Source organism: Plodia interpunctella, chromosome 10, assembly GCF_027563975.2.
Source record: "Plodia interpunctella isolate USDA-ARS_2022_Savannah chromosome 10, ilPloInte3.2, whole genome shotgun sequence".
NCBI lineage: Eukaryota > Metazoa > Arthropoda > Insecta > Lepidoptera > Pyralidae > Plodia > Plodia interpunctella.
In genome coordinates, this window is record NC_071303.1 from 8,539,903 (window position 1) to 8,557,739 (window position 17,837).

Below are 17,837 nucleotides of genomic sequence, written 5' to 3' on the forward strand. Positions count from 1 at the left end.
GGCCGACACAACTCAAGTCAGTGTTGCGCGCGTTTCTCACCGCGTGCGCACGCCGCGGCGCATATTCCAATATCAAAAGTCGAAAACAACGAAACCCTTCTCGTACTCGGTTGCCGTAGTGTTTGTTTCGAAATTTTGAATTTAAATTTCGAATCAGTGCAAATAGTGACAGTTTGTGTGACGTTATTTCTTTGAAGTTATTCGCAATTTAAAGTGGCATAATAGAACAAGTGCATGCTATTGTTTGCTTTGTTGACTTGCTCCAGCTGTCAAAATATAATAGAGATTATCAAGGTAAGCCGTTTTATTGATTTCATAAGTAATTAAAGCTTAATTTATTTTAACTTGAATATGTTTTAATGTGTCATACTTATTTTGGTTGCGAACGCCTTGGTTTTGCAATTTTATTGGACCAAGACAGGTTTCGTTCGTTCGTTTTTCGTTCCATTTTTATTTTGGTACACATATATTTCTATAGCTACTTTGTTAACTGAACGATGAATGTTATATGTAGCGAAACGGTCGTTTAGAATTTTATGAGATGTTGTAAATTGTTTGAAAATGGCCGTTTGATAGTGTAGGTGTGTATGTAAACACATATGTACACTCAAATGTGCGATGTCGGAGCGAAAACTGGATAATTAACATATATTTGGGTCGATGGTCGAAGATTACGACTGCAATACCAGCCACCATGGCCGGTATTGGAGTCGTAATCTTAAAATGTTAATGAAGTGAATTTATTTGCATGACGAATAACATATTTCTATAGTGTAAAGGTCACTTTATATTACTAAGGAAAAATAAGACCATTATGATGACATAAGAACCAATATCGCAGATTATACTAACTCCTAAGTATAATATTCTATTCCATGTCTTCTTATTGAATGCTTAGAGAGTTACTAACACTATTGTTTGATTATATTCGAGTCGCCTAAAGGTATCTGACATAACTTCAATTTTTTTCTATTTTGTGAACAAAATCTAAAAAGAGTCATAGGATAATATAATGATTGATTGAAAAACCATAATAATATTATATTCATAATACGTTATTAATGACATAGACAAAGTACAATAAAGGGAATACATACATAAAGAAATCCAAATGCTTCATATTATAATTTATAATAGTAAAATGTAGAATCCCACTTCTGATTGCAACATTTTATTGGTAGTCAATCAATTTTGTTACGCTCTGTAACTGAGGAAGCAACAGGTAAAACACTCAGATCAGAATCCTACCTACTATGTTTTGGCAATGACTAATAGGTATAATAGCTATTGGTCCTCACTTTGAACGCCAGAGACGGCTCGCTAAGAAATAAGAAAGGGAATCATAAACAGAAAAAACCAAAAAGCGTAAACTAATCCATTAATGGATTTTTTCAGTGGATTAGAATCAAATAAGGCCAAATAATTACCTACTTAAAAAAAGATTTTTTTAATTGTCCACGGATTTATTTTAAACTTACTATAGTATCAATATTCAAGGCTTTATTGCAAAATTTCGTAGCGAGCAATGTGATTTTGAATTTAGAACAAATAACACAGATAATTCTTTGTAAAATATTGCATTTTTTTTAATCCTTACCAAAAAATATTGGTCATCATACATCATCATCTTCGAAACCAATACTGGCAAGTATTGGTTTCGAATTTTAGAATTTAAATATCGAATCATTAAATAGTAAGTAATGGTTATATTAAATAAGCTTTCTTATCTTACTTTTAATGTTTAAGCACCTATTTTTTTTAGTTTTATTTATATCATTTATACACGGAATATATGGATATTACCGGTATTGGTTACGATAACCAATAATTACGTATGTAATGTTACTGCTTCCTACTTCTTGTATCCTACCGTTCTCTTATTAAGTTCCTTGTACACTAATCCTCAATTATATTGATTTAAGTTCGATTGTAAATTCTGTTTCATTTCCTACTCATGTACAGTCAACCATATATCAAGCTATGCATGGGTCTCTATACCGCGGTAATAGTGATGATTGATATTGAATGCGGTTTTGCACAAATTCTGTTTCTCCTAATGGTTATCTGGGAGAGAATGCTTTTAGCATAAGTTCGCCATTTGTTTATAAGTATGTTTTAACTTAGAACTTAGATAAATTGATCAAAGAGAGATAAAAATATTTGCAGTAAACATGAGAACCCACATATAAATACTGTCCGTAGCATCGTAGCGGCTGAACCGATTTTGATCTAGCTTTTTTTATGAGAACTTAATCGAGAGTGTCCTTAGCTATGTGTGTGTAAAATGTGTGTACAGCCGTTTGGAAACCGTCAGTTCCGGAGTCTTTTGATTTTTTTTTAAATTTAATTGTTATTAATACCAAAAAGTTTCGAAGATGACGATAGTAGGTTCTAAACTTTTTGCAGATCTTTATTATGACAGGAAATCATTGGATAGATATAGTTATCCATGTAATTACACTAAATCACAATAAATTTTAGCATCTGATAAACGCGTAAACAGATGCAACTGTACTGTCGCCGCCAGATGGCGACCGTTTCCGGGACCGGCGGCGACCCGGAACGCCGGAATGCAACCGTTACCACCTTTGTCTTACTTGTAACTGTTATTTTTATTTTTTATTTTTTGTATGCGACCACTTTTGTATATAAAGGATAGTCTAACTAAAAACTAAAATCTGGTATAGGCTTCATCGCGATAGTTGCTTAGATCCCGAGATATCAAGATATGAACGGTCGCACGAAATAAACGCGGACGAAGCTGCTGACAAAATTTAAAGCTAGTGATTGATAAAATCAAATGACTGACATGAAATTTTACATATATAGGTGATTCAACCTATATCTAAAATTTCATATTAGTCACTCGTTACACAAATACATACTCGACCTTGACGACCTCGGTGGCGCAGTGGTAAAGTTCTTGCCACTGAACCGAGAGGTCCCGGGTTCGATCCCCGGTCGGGTCATGATGGAAAATGATCTTTTTCTGATTGGCCCGGGTCTTGGATGTTTATTTATATATGTATCTATTTATAAAATATAGTATCGTTGAGTTAGTATCCCATAACACAAGTCTCGAACTTACTTTGGGGCTAGCTCAATCTGTGTGATTTGTCCTAATATATTTATTTATTTATTTATTTATTTATTTATACTCAGCCTCTCAATCTATCAAAATTCATTATAGGACGTTTCGCAGAGCGTTTCGACCGCTGCGGCTGCGCGGTCATTACAATCCGTCAATTTTCTTTAGGAAGGAATCATTTCCAAAATCAATCATTCATACAATTGACATTACTACAGTCTACAGTACAGAGTCATTAATGTAAAGTCATATAGTAAAACTCATTCTTGTTTTTGTTAAAATTTGAAAAATTGTAATGACAGCGCGACCGCAGCGGTCGAAACGCTCTGCGAACCACCCTATAAAGTTATCTTTATAATTACAGCATAAAGATTTATATATGACTGTACACGCACATCCAAATGAAGTAAAGGCTTATTTAAACGCAGTAATGTTATACGTAATATAAATCTGACTGTATGATTCCGGCCTAAATTTCACACGCTTAAGTCATAATCATTATCAACGTTTATGTCTAATTCATCCTGTTCAATTAGGTACTTTCTGTTCACTAAAAATACAATGTTTAATTCCACATTTTTTTTTAAATTATTTTATCATTACGTACCCAAAAAAAAAATTACAACAATTTTAAATAAATAGTTCAATTGAATTCCTGATGACAAAGTTGGTATGGTTTATGGAAACTAGCTTTTGCCCGCGATTTCACCCGCGTGAATTTCCCCACTAGGAATTTTTATTTTTCTGGGATGAAAGTAAGAAAGGTTATGGATTTGAAATTGAATGGGAAAAGAAGTAGGGGCAGGCCGAAAAAGAGGTGGATTGAGCATTAGACAGGATATGGCTAAAAAGGGAGTAACAGATCGGTTAACATCAGCTCCATACACATTTAGTATTTAGGATACGCATAATCAGTATTAAATCATCGAAACTAGTTGCTTTTTCAAGACCTATTACAAAATCTTCCTACGCCTTCATAGCGAATTAAAAAAATTGCTACCGACTCCTACCATATATTATCCATGGCCGATTAAAAGGCCTTTTTTTAGTCGTGTTTCGCAAACTGGTCACCGATGATGTCCGAGCGAAAGTGTTGTGTATCGAGCGTGCGTCGTAATCATTATAACACATCTGCATTTCTGATGAGCAAGCGCGAGATATTTTTGTTTGATACTATATTCTATGACATACTAGTTGTTGCCCGTGGCTTCGCTCTCGTGGAAATTTTTAAATAAAATTTAGCCTTGCGGATAATGTACCTTTCTATGTTGAAAGAATTTTTATAATCTGAGGAAGGTTTAGCTGTATGTTGTTACCGAGCGAACCCGGGACGGGACGCTAGTCCTTATCCTTACATATTATAAAACAAAGTCCTGTGCCGCGTCTGTCTGTCTGTTCGCGATAAACTCAAAAACTTCTTCTTTTGCGTGTCGATGGCAAATCAACGCTCTATTGGGTGCTACCTAAATATATTCTTGCCAGAATCCACAAAAACTACTGCACGGATTTTCATGCGGTTTTCAGCAATAGATAGTGTGGTCCCTGAGGTGTATAATTTATTATGTATTTATCCGAGCGAAGCCGAAACGGCCGCTAGTATAATACCTATATAACAAGACGCATCCCGCTGTCTGTCCATAAGTATGCTTAGATCTTAAAAACTAACGTAACGGATTTTGATGCGGATTCTTTTGATTTCTGAGGAAGGTTTAGGTGCATAATTTAATACCAATGATTTTAACCGAGCTAAGCCGGGACCAGCCACTAGTAAATAAATAAAATGAAATTATTAACACTACTTAGTTCATAGTATGAGTAATCAGGTTTCGCAGCAAGTCCAGTGAAGTCTTGTTGAATGTTTGTTGTTGACATTTTGATTGTGGAGGCCGTTTCCTTGTCGCCCACTACATTTAAATAATTACATAATTACTAAGTAGGTATATGTGCTTGATAAGCCTATGGTTTAATTTAAAATAATATATGGAGAGTAGTTAGAGATTTTGAATCATATTTAAAACGGCAGATTTTGAGTAAAACTTGGTTTGAATTCAGGTAAATTTTATCTTTACCAAATTTCACCAAAATCGTTGCAGTGGTTTAGCCGTAAGAGCGTGATTCTTTCGCTTTTATATTATACTAGCATACTAGCCGCCTGGCCGACTTCGCTCGCGTATAACCATAACTTCCTTTTGCAGGTATCACGCTGTCTATTGGTGACAACCGTAGTACCATCCGTTTGGTAGTATTGGAGTTTATCGCGATCATACAGACAAACAGACGCGACAAGACTTATTTTTACAATATGTAAGAAAGTATTGATACTTATGTAGTTACCAAAGTTTATTTAAATACGCGTTTGGAGTACCTTACCAAATCTTAAAAAGACCGAAATAAAATTATTTCCCATAAGCTATATAAAAGACTAGATGTTGCCCGGAGCTTCGCTCCCATGGGAGTTTTGAGATAAATTATAGCCTATGGAAATCTTGGATAATGCATCTTTCTAATGGTGAAAGAATTTTTGAAATCGGTTCGGTAGTTTCGGAGATTACCCGCATCAAACAACAACTCAAACACTACCTCTTTATAATAAAAGTATAGATGCTTTAATAGTATAGACGTTTAAACGGCTGGGAAGAAACCGCGATAATATGAGATGGGTTGCTGTAAATTTGCCACAAAGTAAATTCGTCACTAAAAAAGTATGCGTAAATTTGCCACACCTTAATTCTTTTAAAGTTAATTCGTCACGTTTTGATATCGAGAATTGTAAATTCGTCGCATCGATTATTTTCTTACAGACAGCAAAAAAATTTAACAATATTTCAAATTAAAAAAAACATTTATTTCTTTAATTAACCTTTTAGGTTTTCTACCTTACATCTAGCATAAAAATCACAAATCAATTTGATGTATTAACTTATAACATAAGGAAAAACCAAACAAAGATAAATTGCCAAAAACCAAGGAACGTTTGAACCTGTTTTGAATATGTTCTAAAAATTCACTACAGTTATTAAAACAATATTACTTAACATCTACATAATCATATACGACGACCTCGGTGGCGCAGTGGCTTACCACCCGGGACCTCTCGGTTCAGTGGCAAGAATCTTAATTCTTGCCACTGAACCGAGAGGTCCCGGGTTCGATCCCCGGTCGGGTCTTAATGGAAAATGATCTTTTTCTGATTGGCCCGGGTCTTGGATGTTTATAAAATATAGTATCGTTGAGTTAGTATCCCATAACACAAATCTCGAACTTACTTTGGGGTTAGCTCAATCTGTGTGATTTGTCCTAATATATTTATTTATATAAATCACAGTTCATCACTTTAATATGAGTAAATAGATTTATATTGTTTTTTTATTTATTTATATTACCTACATATAATTCAATTTCCTTTTTTTTATTGTATTCTTTGATGAGCGCGCAATTTCCATAACTGACTCATAATATAAGTGCCTATTTATTAAAATAGTTCAAGTTTATGACCCATTAGAACCCAGTTCGGTACAGTGCAATAAAAGTTTAACCGTAACAGTACATTTACCGCAATAGTTAATTACTGTGGTACAGTTAAATTTTAAAATCGGAACACTGTCACATTGGTTGTGGAATCTAATCTCAGTGTAAACATAAGAAAAATCTCTAAAAATTGTACCTAAACGCCTATTCTTCATAGTCGTATTCCTCATGGCTGAGGGCACCATTTATGGAGTGGTTTGCCATTGCCTTCTCAATTATATACATAGGTTGATAATAAACCAGAGTGCAGCTTTCCTCACGATGTTTTTCTTCACCGGAAACAAGTGGTGGCCAATGAAAACTATACGATGAGTCAAATTGGTATACAAACTCATGTGGCACGTGTAGGATTTGAACCTGGGACCTTTCGATCAAAGGCGGACGGTCCTAACCACTGGACTACCAACGCCTTAGCATTTTTTAGACAATTATTTGTCTACGCCGATAAACTTAATATGTAGGATCCACATAAGCCTTAGAATGGGACCGCTCCATATTCTCTCATGAAATTCATACAATGATCACATGGTGTCATTATTATCATAATAATGACACTCAATACTTATTCAACTATTGATAATTAACGGCAGTAGACGGTTATATAATCATAGACAAATCTTAAGAGTCCCGCGTAAAAAATAATTTTACGCTAGAATTCGGGGCGGTACAGCCAACACTGAATATTATTTCATATACGATATTTACCTACTGGGTAAGAGCCGAAGAGCTATTGAACAGTTTATAGTAGTTTGTAGCTTTGGTTGGTAAATATAATTTAATTTAGAATATGACGTGAAAAAGTGCCTGTGAATGCCTAATTTTTGAATAAATGATTTGATTGTGATTTTTAACACAAAGTTTTAAAATCTTTTAGTATGAATTCCTTTGAACATCGATTTTGTTATTTATTGATCCCAAAATTAATCTCGATAAGTACCATGCCATACTAACTCAACATTTATTGCGTCGGCTTAGACACAAACAGACATATCTTGTCTATAAAATATAATTAAGATTTATTACTGTGACAAAATAAAACAGATTAAATGTATTTTAGTAATATTTAGGGCCATACGTACGATATTTCGTATTGTTGATCATTCGATACTATTTATTATGAAAAAAATGACCAGTACGAATATCATAAGTATATAATATTATTTTTTAATAATATTATTTTAAAAAATATTGCATTTATAAGAATTGTTTAAATTTTATAAGATATCTTCCCTTAGTTTATTAAATATTATAAAAAAAAAACTCATTACTATACATAAAACGTTTAAAATTAATAGACATATTCAATCGTGATTTCAATGCACTTCTCGTACGCAAAGATGATATATTATTGCTCAATTATTATAAAATCAATCTTATTTTCAATAATCATTATTCCATTACAAACACTAAAATTTAATTGGTCCCCTAATCTGATACTTAAAGCACAAGTTACCATTTCAAAAGTTAATACTTTAAAATGTAAAATAAATTACTTTAAATGACCATTAAAATAACATATGTTAATTATTATTATCCTAATAAACGCCGTGAGAACACCCTCATACATGCTACGGATGCATAGTGTACCTTTTTAATTTGTACCATTAACCTTCATAATAAATCGCAGCGACCCAGTCTGAACAAGGAGGAATTCCGTTTTGCGCAGCAATTGGAATCGCACCGATTCGAAACGGATGTTTACGGTTTCATTTATTTAGCTCACCAATGTTCATATGAAATTAGCTATCTGATTGGATAAAATGCTTGAAGGTATTTATTTAATCAAATAAAACAAACGTTACTTTAATTCATCAGTTTTGTTAATTACCTACGCGATTTACTATATATTTGTTGTGACCAAAGTGTTCCTAATAGAGTACTTGAGTTAATTCGTTTTGTATGACATATTACATGAATTGAGAATTTGAAGTGTTCGTATTCAAAAGCGGTAACAACACTTTGTCTATGAGTATATTGGGATTTATCATTATCATTTCATATACTCGTAAGTAAATATAAATATAAGTATTAGGGCAAATCACACAGATTGAGCTAGCCCCAAATTAAGTTCGAGACTTGTGTTATGGGATACTAACTCAACGATACTATATTTTATAACAAATACATATATAGATTAACATCCAAGACCCGGGCCAATCAGAAAAAGATCCTTTTTCATTTTCGGCCGGGGATCGAACCCGGGACCTCTCGGTTCAGAGGCAAGCACTTTAACACTGCGCCACCGAGGTCGCCCTTTGTTTTATACTATGTTTTCTACAAATACAAAACATAGTATAAAACAAAGTCGCTTCGTGCTGTCTGTCTTTCCTATGCATGCTTACATCCTCAAAACTACGCAACGGATTTTGATGCGGATTTTTTAAATAGATCTCTGTCTATTTCATTCTAGCGGAAGGTGTATACATTTATTATAATTTTTCCGAGGAATGTACAATTTATATTTTTACCCAAGCGAAGCCGGACGGGTCGCTAGTTGAACATAAAATTAATTACGTTCCTTCTCATCTGAAAACCTTGCATGACTTTCAGTTCAGTTAAATGAACTTGAAATCTGTGATTTTCACGTAAACATAAAACAATAAACTCCTAAAATAATATTTAACGGTTTGAATTCCGTAAAGGCGTCAGTTTAGAAGGCATAAAAGTTGGTATGCCATTTACGCTTTTACGGTCTAAAGGACATGTTACACTGAACTGAACGATATTTGAAACTGTACGTTAAGTAATATACTAGTAGTAGTAATATACGATCAGTTTGGTCTCAAATTTAAAAACGTCCACTGTTAGAAAAAAGGCTAAATGATATTTAGTATATAAATATACGAGTCTAGCAGTAAGTTTGGAACTAACAATAGATTGGCCACGTTGTTGTTGTCACCAATTGTATTGGAGCGTCCAATACTTTTCCGAAACTTTTTCGAATTTGAGTTAGCTTAAAACCTTCGAAAAAATTGAAGAAAGTTGATGAGATGTTATAGTATGAACTAAGATTACCTAAGAACCGTGCACAAAGTCACAAAAAATGCATACATGATATTAAAAAAATAAAATTGATTATTTTAGACTATACGTATGTAAGGTCCATACATATTCTTATTAAAATTAACTATAATACATTAAATATTAGATTTTAAAATTATAGAAATATATATCGAGATTTTGGATAAAATGAATGATGATGGCGGGAAACGGCAAAGATATAGTGTAAAAAGGCCTTTAGCCGATAGTCCAACCGGTACATGTTTTATGGGGGTCCTACGCAGAAGGGCATGCGTCAAACATTGTGCTACCATAATATTGTTGTAATAAAAGTGTTTGTGTTGTTAGGAAACGTTAGGTACATTTTGTTGATAGCCGTGCTTTATTTTACTGGGTGGATCTCAGAGCGTTTCGACCATAAATTTTCTTGAGGAAGGCGTCATTCTCAAAACCAATCGTTCATAAAATTTACATTATGACAGTACAGAGTGTCAGTAAAAGTAATTCTTATCTTTGTTAAAATTTGAAAAGTTGTAATGACAGCGCGGCTGCAGCGGTCGAAACTCTCTGAGAGACATCCTCACGCGAATAGCATTGGATGTTGTGGTCTAAACAAATGGTCTGTGGGTCTTAATCAGACTTGATTTTGTATTGTAAGTGGTTACTTTGTATGCTGCTACTCCTCAGCCTATTCCTTCAGTCGTAGTCCTCATGGCTAAGGGTCATGATAGGGTTTTTAAAAGCTTTTATTTATTTTCACCTGTTCCGTTGTCTGTAATCAAATCTTGCAGAAATTTCCGACATCGCTTCAGTTTCCATGACAATGATAAGCATGGCCTCATGGTGCAGCCCGTATCGGCTCCAAACGAGCAAACTCCTCAACCGTTTACAGCACGGTCAGCTGAGAGTTTGTGGCAAAAATTGCATTTTTGTAAAAAAACAAGTTTAAGGAAATGATGACTACTATCGAAATACAACTAAGACGCGATTAAACTAAGTTTGCTTGTTAGTTTAATCGTAAATTGACCACCAGTGGAACGTAATGAGTCAAAATGCCATATTCTTTACTTCCATCGCAACTGAACTGACATAAGTATGAACGACACTAAACGATGTCAAGGTACGCCATTCATGGATCTCTATGAAATTTACTGACAATGTATTAAATACATAATATAGTATTACGGAGTTTATATGATTCGAAGTGGGTGGCACTGGTCAACTTGTATGTATGTAATAAATAAAATAAATAAATGAATAAAATGAAATTAAAATTATGTATATAAATGATAACTGATGTAAGTTATATTGATAGTAGGTAATATTAGTCAAATATATTTTAGTACGATCACTGTGTCACAAATAAACCTTTACGTACAGAGTTTCCTAGTTTGGGAGTCGATGTTTATATTTACTGTCTACATTGTTTTGTCAAATAAACGCATTTTTTATTACTTTGACGTTAACTTTAACCTGCGCAGAAAAACGCAAACTACGTAATTTTGTCTAAATGTTGTTAAATTTTACGCCGAAATTTAGTGGTGCAATAAACCGAAATTCAATGACTAAAAAAGGACAGTACTTTGAGGACCTACGTCATAATTTTCAAATTTGTATGTTTTATCTCTAGTGTTTGCTAATGTCTATGTCATATTCACGTGTTCCAGTTTGCATTATATGAGCTGTGATGCCGCGAAGCCCGGATCATTCTAACTACTTAATATTATAAATGCGAAAGTAATTTTGTTACCTAATCACGCTCTATCTACTCGACCAATCTTCATGAAATTTTGCACACATATAGTTTGAAGTATGTACAAGGACCACAAAGACATAGGGTAGCTTTCGCCCCTGAATAATAACTGTACCCGTGCGAAACTCACGCGAGCGAAGCCGCGGGCAAAAGCTAAATCATTAGTTAAAATATTAGAATGCAGGAGATTTGGTTGCGATTTTATAACGCTTCGCTTGCTTTCCGAGTTCCCATAACCCTCATTTTGAATGTTATTGTTACCTATCAAATGGCAAGACTATGTGTCCTACACTTGCATCGTACGCTGCCGTTTTTTTTAGATTACTAGCGGCCCGCCCCGGCTTTGCTCGAGTAAAACTATAATAAAAAAAGTTGCCTATGTCCCACCTGAAGGTATCACCTATCTACCTATCTCCCAGCTTCGCTTGGGTAAACCATAATAAAAAGCAGCCTATGTCACTCTTGAAGGTTTCATATATCTCTGTGCCAAATTTCATGAAAATTGGTCCAATAGTTCCACAGTTTATTCATTGCAAACAAAAATATATATTTTTTAATAATATTTGTATGGATTTAATTCACGTGTACGACGTACGTCGAAACTATCGACGGACGTCAATAGAGGACGAAACATTTAAGCAGAATTTTGTGGACATCCAAGCAATGACATGATAAATTACGAAAACTGTTTTAGATAACAACCTGGTTATTGACTCAAATTCTAATAATAATGTCATTATTGAGAATGTTACTGCTTGAACAAGTACCACCTACGACCATATCTGTGAGGCCATTACGTAGGTTGTATTTATCAATAACATCTGTTATGAAGGCTCCACTTCAGTTTTGTTGTTCAGTTTGTTTTTATTCATATATTAAACGACAGGTATTAAACGCGCACATACCTTTTTTATATCCCAAACGTTTCTTTGTAACAAGCTCCGAAACGTCTGTGAAATGAAAAAGGTATGTGCGCGTTTAATACCTGTCGTTTAATATAAGAATGAACGCGAAAGTTTCAAAGTTGTTTTTATTCAGTTGTCAGTTTTTTTTATAGCTTTTCTAAGGGCCGAAATCGATTAGTGCTCTGATATGCTGTGCTAACTGAAACAATCAATATGAACAATCAATATTTGCCTGCATTGGGGATCGAACCCAGGACCTTCGAATAGGCGTGATGCCTACACCACAAAAGCCGTCAAATAAAGAAGTTCTATAATATACTGTGTACTCTGTGTATTAGCGACGAATTAAATTATTTTGAATAGGTTGCTGAGCTATCGGCTGTACATAACAAGATGTAACTATGTCATAATATTGACAATCCATATTCCGTCCACGTTCGAGGTCGTTCGTAGTCAATATTTGTATAGTTGAGTGCCGGACACAGTTTAGATGTGATCTTTATATGTTATTTGTTAAAGTTACGGTTATTTGTGTCGCCGAGGAGACAGAGATTTAAAACGAAAGCTTAGTGGTAACAAGAGCATTCTCAAAGAGGTTTGACGATTTGGAGGTCTAGTCTTTGGAATTCTAAGCTACATTTTTAGCATGAGCTATTAAGGCTATGTGTCCTTTGTATGTTAATTAAAAAAATAGTTTTGATTTCTACAACTGTGAAATATGAATATATACTTACTCGTATGAATGAAACTCTTGTCTTGTCTTTAATATTTTGCGATCGCAAACAAGTGTAATTAATACTTAAACAAGAGTAATTGATATATTACACATATAGAATAACTAATCATTCCATTGCAAAACTAAAAAAATAAAAACAAACTAATCTTTATTCTGTTCAACAAAGTAGGTAGATATCGAATTCCAAAAAATACACAAAAATAATTCTCCTATTATTATATCCTTATCTAAATCAACTTCATGTTTATGGTAAAGTTTCCAATGTACCGCGTTCCAAAAGATCATCCACACTTAACGGCAGATAAAGATCAGTGTGTCGTTATTTGTTTACTTACAATATGAAGTTACCGTAACTCAGCTGATCTTAACTGGATACGTGCATGTCATAAGACGTAGCGGACTTTGTATACATTTGCATGCTCTCTCCATTTCATTCCCGCGTGTTCTTGTTTTAAATCTAGGCTGTGACGTCTGGAAGCCCAGGGCCCACGTAAAAAATATCTGTACTATTAGTGACGAATATGTGAGTATGACCGGCTGCTTGGTTGACGTCAATTATCTTTGGAAATGTTGTTATTTCCTTATAGCTGTCAAAGCTGTTGTTATATAGTTATCTATAGTATCCCTTCTTCGTACGTATAGCTTCAACATGAGGGAGCATATGAACTTCATATCCTATTCCCCTCCATTCCCACCTACCTACTCCTTATGAAATGACACTCGATCCTAACTGCAAGACGCAAGAGTCTCGTATCATGCTCAAATCTTGTACGGTCAATCTTGGTCTTGCCAAAATTAGGCGTCTAGTCTTGGTTTTGCATAAAAACGTAATTCGTGTGTATATATATATATAAAAAATATCGCATTTCTGTTATAATATGTAATAGGCTGTTGTATGGCAGGACAATATAGGTATATTGTCCTGCCATACAACAGCCTATTGCCTTACAATTCTCAAAATCAACTCTAAAATCCCACGAGATCCGCGGTTCATAATTATCATAATGTTCGCTGCTCTCTCGTGACTTGGGGATTGTGTTGAGGTAACGGGCGATCTTGGTCTCATTACCCTCCGATGCCCACAACACGACGCTTACACTAATACGAGGCAGATGCTTCTGCTTGTCACGTTTGCCCTAACTGGTTACCTGAAAGCCGCAGAAGTTCTATAAAATACCTAATAGAACAAAAATTGTAATAGTACTGTAATTCACGATGGGACTGGCTGGTTTTTTTGAGTAATTACAATATTAATATAAAATTAAGAATAAATAAACCCCGACACCGAAGTCAGAAGTCAGAAGAAGAACACTATAGATTAAATTCTCATTTAGAAAAAAAAATATTGTGAAGCCGAGGAAAGGGAGATTTAAAGCCACAGCTGAATAGCAACAACAGCATCCTCAAAGAGGGTTGACGATTGGAAGGTCAAGATTTTGAAATTTTTAGGTACATTTAGGAAATGAGTAGGTAGGTAGTCGCCTTTTAGAACATCCACGACAGAATATGGAGTGGTCCTATTCTAGGGTGAGTAGACCTTACGCCGCTATTAAGAGAGAGAGAGATCTTAAACTTTTACAAAAAACTAGATTAAATCACTAGATGCCATGGTCAGAGATTCAGATAAACTACCCTAAATTCTCCTTAAATTCTCGCTAAAAATTCCACTAACAATCGTCAATTGTTCTTTTGCTACCGACAGATTTGTTGAAACTTCACACCCATCACTAGTTTTGAAACATACTTCACTTAAGTTTAACATAAAACTTCTAATAAAATACTAGTTAAGTGTACAAAGTGCAACAATTTGACCTCTTCACATCAATGACAATGAATCTTCCATACATAATTACGTACGTGTAAATATTTACCTTTTACATATATTTTCAAGTATAGGGTATACTTGAAAATATATGTAAAAGGTAAATATTACACAGGGTGCTACAGGGTGAGAACCAAAGGTCATCATAAGACGCAAAGGTCACAAAGACAAAGACAATTTATTTGCAAAAACATGAGTCACATCAGGTTTAGCATGTTGATGGATGCATGAACCTGACGGCGATTAAAAAGTAGTTTTTGTCTGCAATGTTCAATGTTGCATCATTAAATAGTATAAAACAAAGTCGCTTCCCGCTGTCTGTCCATGATCTTTAAAACTACGCAACGGATTTTGATACGTGTTTTTTTAATAAATAGAGTGATTCAAAAGGAAAGTTTGTATGTATATAACATGCACAACATTGCACCCGAGCGAAGCCGGTCGCTATTCTTATATATGAGACGAAATAAACAGAAAACTACTAGGACTTAGGCTGTATATAAATACATGATGATATCACGTTTTCTTGTTCTACTGTCAACACGAGTGTAGTCATTGTAAAATTACGCAAAACACGTCACCAGGAAGTTATATCACGAACAAGTTGCATAAAGCCACACTATAATAAAAACCTAACGCTTACATCTCAATAATAACAGTACACCAAATTAATTAGTATACAAATTTTACGCGGGAACAACGTGTGATTCAGAATGTGTGAAAGAGGTGAATCGTGCGATGGAAAGTGGGTGAAACGTGAATCCTGGGTGACATTGCGGGTAAACGTTTTTGTTGCATTCGTCAAAGAGGTTTACGGTGGGAATAGTGATAATAATGAGTCACATGTACACGATATGTCTATATACATTGGTAATAACATATTCTAGATGAGGTAAGAAATAAATGGAAGAAGGAAAAATATGTCTCGGACGACCGAAGTCCCAGTGCACCCGTGGATGACAGAAGTAGATTTTTTGGCCTCAAGTTGTCTTATATCAAGATTTTCTTAGTCCCAATGTCTCCCCTTGCTAGAAAGGATATCAAACTTAGCATTTTTTTTCATAATATTCAGCATAGGGCAGAGATATGGTGTATTTAAATGACCTGTGTTCAGTAATGGGTGGAAAAACGACGACCTCGGTGGCTTAGTGGTAAAGTGTTGTTTGCCTCTGAACCGAGAGGTCTTGGGTTCGATCCCCGTCGGGTCATGATGGAAAATGATCTTTTTCTGATTGGCCCGGGTCTTGGATGTTTATCTATATTTATGTATTTGTTATAAAAATATAGTACCGGTGAGTTAGTATCCCATAACACAAGTCTCGAACTTACTTAGGAGATAGCTCAATCTGTGTGATTAGTCCTAATATATTTATTTATTTATTTAAAAAGATGAAAATATTATGATGATGATAAAATAAATAATTTTGTCTGTTATTTTTTTGAAATGTAATACTCATTAACTTACTTTTTATAATCCAACTATTAACTTTAAGTCAGTATTGACATTATACAGTTTAAACCAATCAGAAAAATTCCTGTCGAAGAAAAAAAGTTATTTCTTTTACGATCATTAATTTACTAAGAAAATAATTAACCATATTTATATTTCATTTAACACAAAAACATGTAGCCGGATACATTTTTTGTGTTGAATTTAATTAAGAAAACCCACGTTTAAACTTGATCACAATTTAAGTTACGTAAAAAAACTTGATATAGCTCAAGTTACACGATTTTTTAACGTTAAGAGTGACTTTTTAAATACTTGGTATACAAAAAATTGCAATATTTATTTTAGCGAAATATCTAAGAACGTAAGTGAAATTTCGACTTTCCATAGATACTGCTAAGTGCAAACAGCGGATTGGTCAATTTAAATGGTCAAAAATAAATAAATTGCAAAATTTGTCATTTCTGACAAAATGTCTGCGACAAATAATGACGAACACCGATTTGTGATCAAACTTAACAAAACTCCGTACACCATAAAAAATAAACCCAGAGATTATAAAATAAAAACATTTATGACCCATATGTACAGAGTAGAGCAAGATACCGATTGTTCCAACCACAAAATTATAGTTTAATTTGAATGGCTACGGTCCAGTTGCTATGTGAGCCGGAGATAGACGGATAACCGAAATAGTTAAACTTGAACCGCGGTTAAAGGCCGTGAAGAAACTGTTATTTACTTAGCGCTAGAGATCTATCTCTCAATTAAAGTATATGGTTTTTTAGTTTGTTTTTATTTTTCTCTGGTTAGTTGATTAATATTATATCGGTCTCACTCATCAGATTAATATTTTTAAATATTATTTTTCCGGACTCAATATCCATAGGCTAGATCAAAAAAAATTAAAAATGTATATTCTTCCGTCAACTATAGGACTGGGTAAATTATTTACAAGAATACCTATTATTAAGTAAAGTATACCTCCATATTTTGTTCTCTAAGATTGAGATTATTAAGATTGTAATCATATATATTTTAATAATTGTAATAATATGATTTAATAATTAACATTCCTTTATAATCAACCGCCATTCAATCAAGAATGATAAGTTTATACACCTACTCGTAACGAAATAAAAATCTTCATTCAATTTAAATATACCACCCAAGTAGGTACACTCTAGCTGTCACTTTGACAACTCAACCGCACACGTCACGTCTGTCATAGATTTTGACACATCACAGAGTAATGGGCGTTTATCAGAGGCCGCATCTAACTCTATTTCTCTGACATGCTCTGTACAGGTTGGCTCTTAATAGTTTTCGTAATAGCTCTTTACCAGTTTTTGTTTTGGAGCCATAAATTATTGTTATTAATTTATTTTGTTAGTTGTATTTTGTAGATATTAATATTTGGGTATCACTATTATTGCACAGACCATTTGTGCTATATTTATAAGAAGAAAATTATATTTTAAATAATTTTACGCTAACTTTCTTTAATACGATGTCTGTTTAAAATAACCACGATGATTATTTATGATTTTAACAG

General features: G+C 33.9%; 1 protein-coding gene across 4 annotated transcripts in view; it reads left to right on the plus strand.

The window, feature by feature from the left end:
• Positions 1–24: 24 nt before the first annotated feature.
• LOC128673285 (uncharacterized protein) overlaps positions 25–17,837 on the plus strand; it is a 93,793-nt gene continuing 75,980 nt past the window's right edge. For 2 of the 4 annotated variants that reach the window (XM_053751036.1, XM_053751037.1), the window contains exon 1: positions 25–294. The gene's annotated coding sequence lies outside the window, so the exon portion shown is untranslated. The remainder of the gene's footprint in view (positions 295–17,837) is intronic. The other 2 variants (XM_053751038.2, XM_053751039.2) reach the window with 1 other exon arrangement.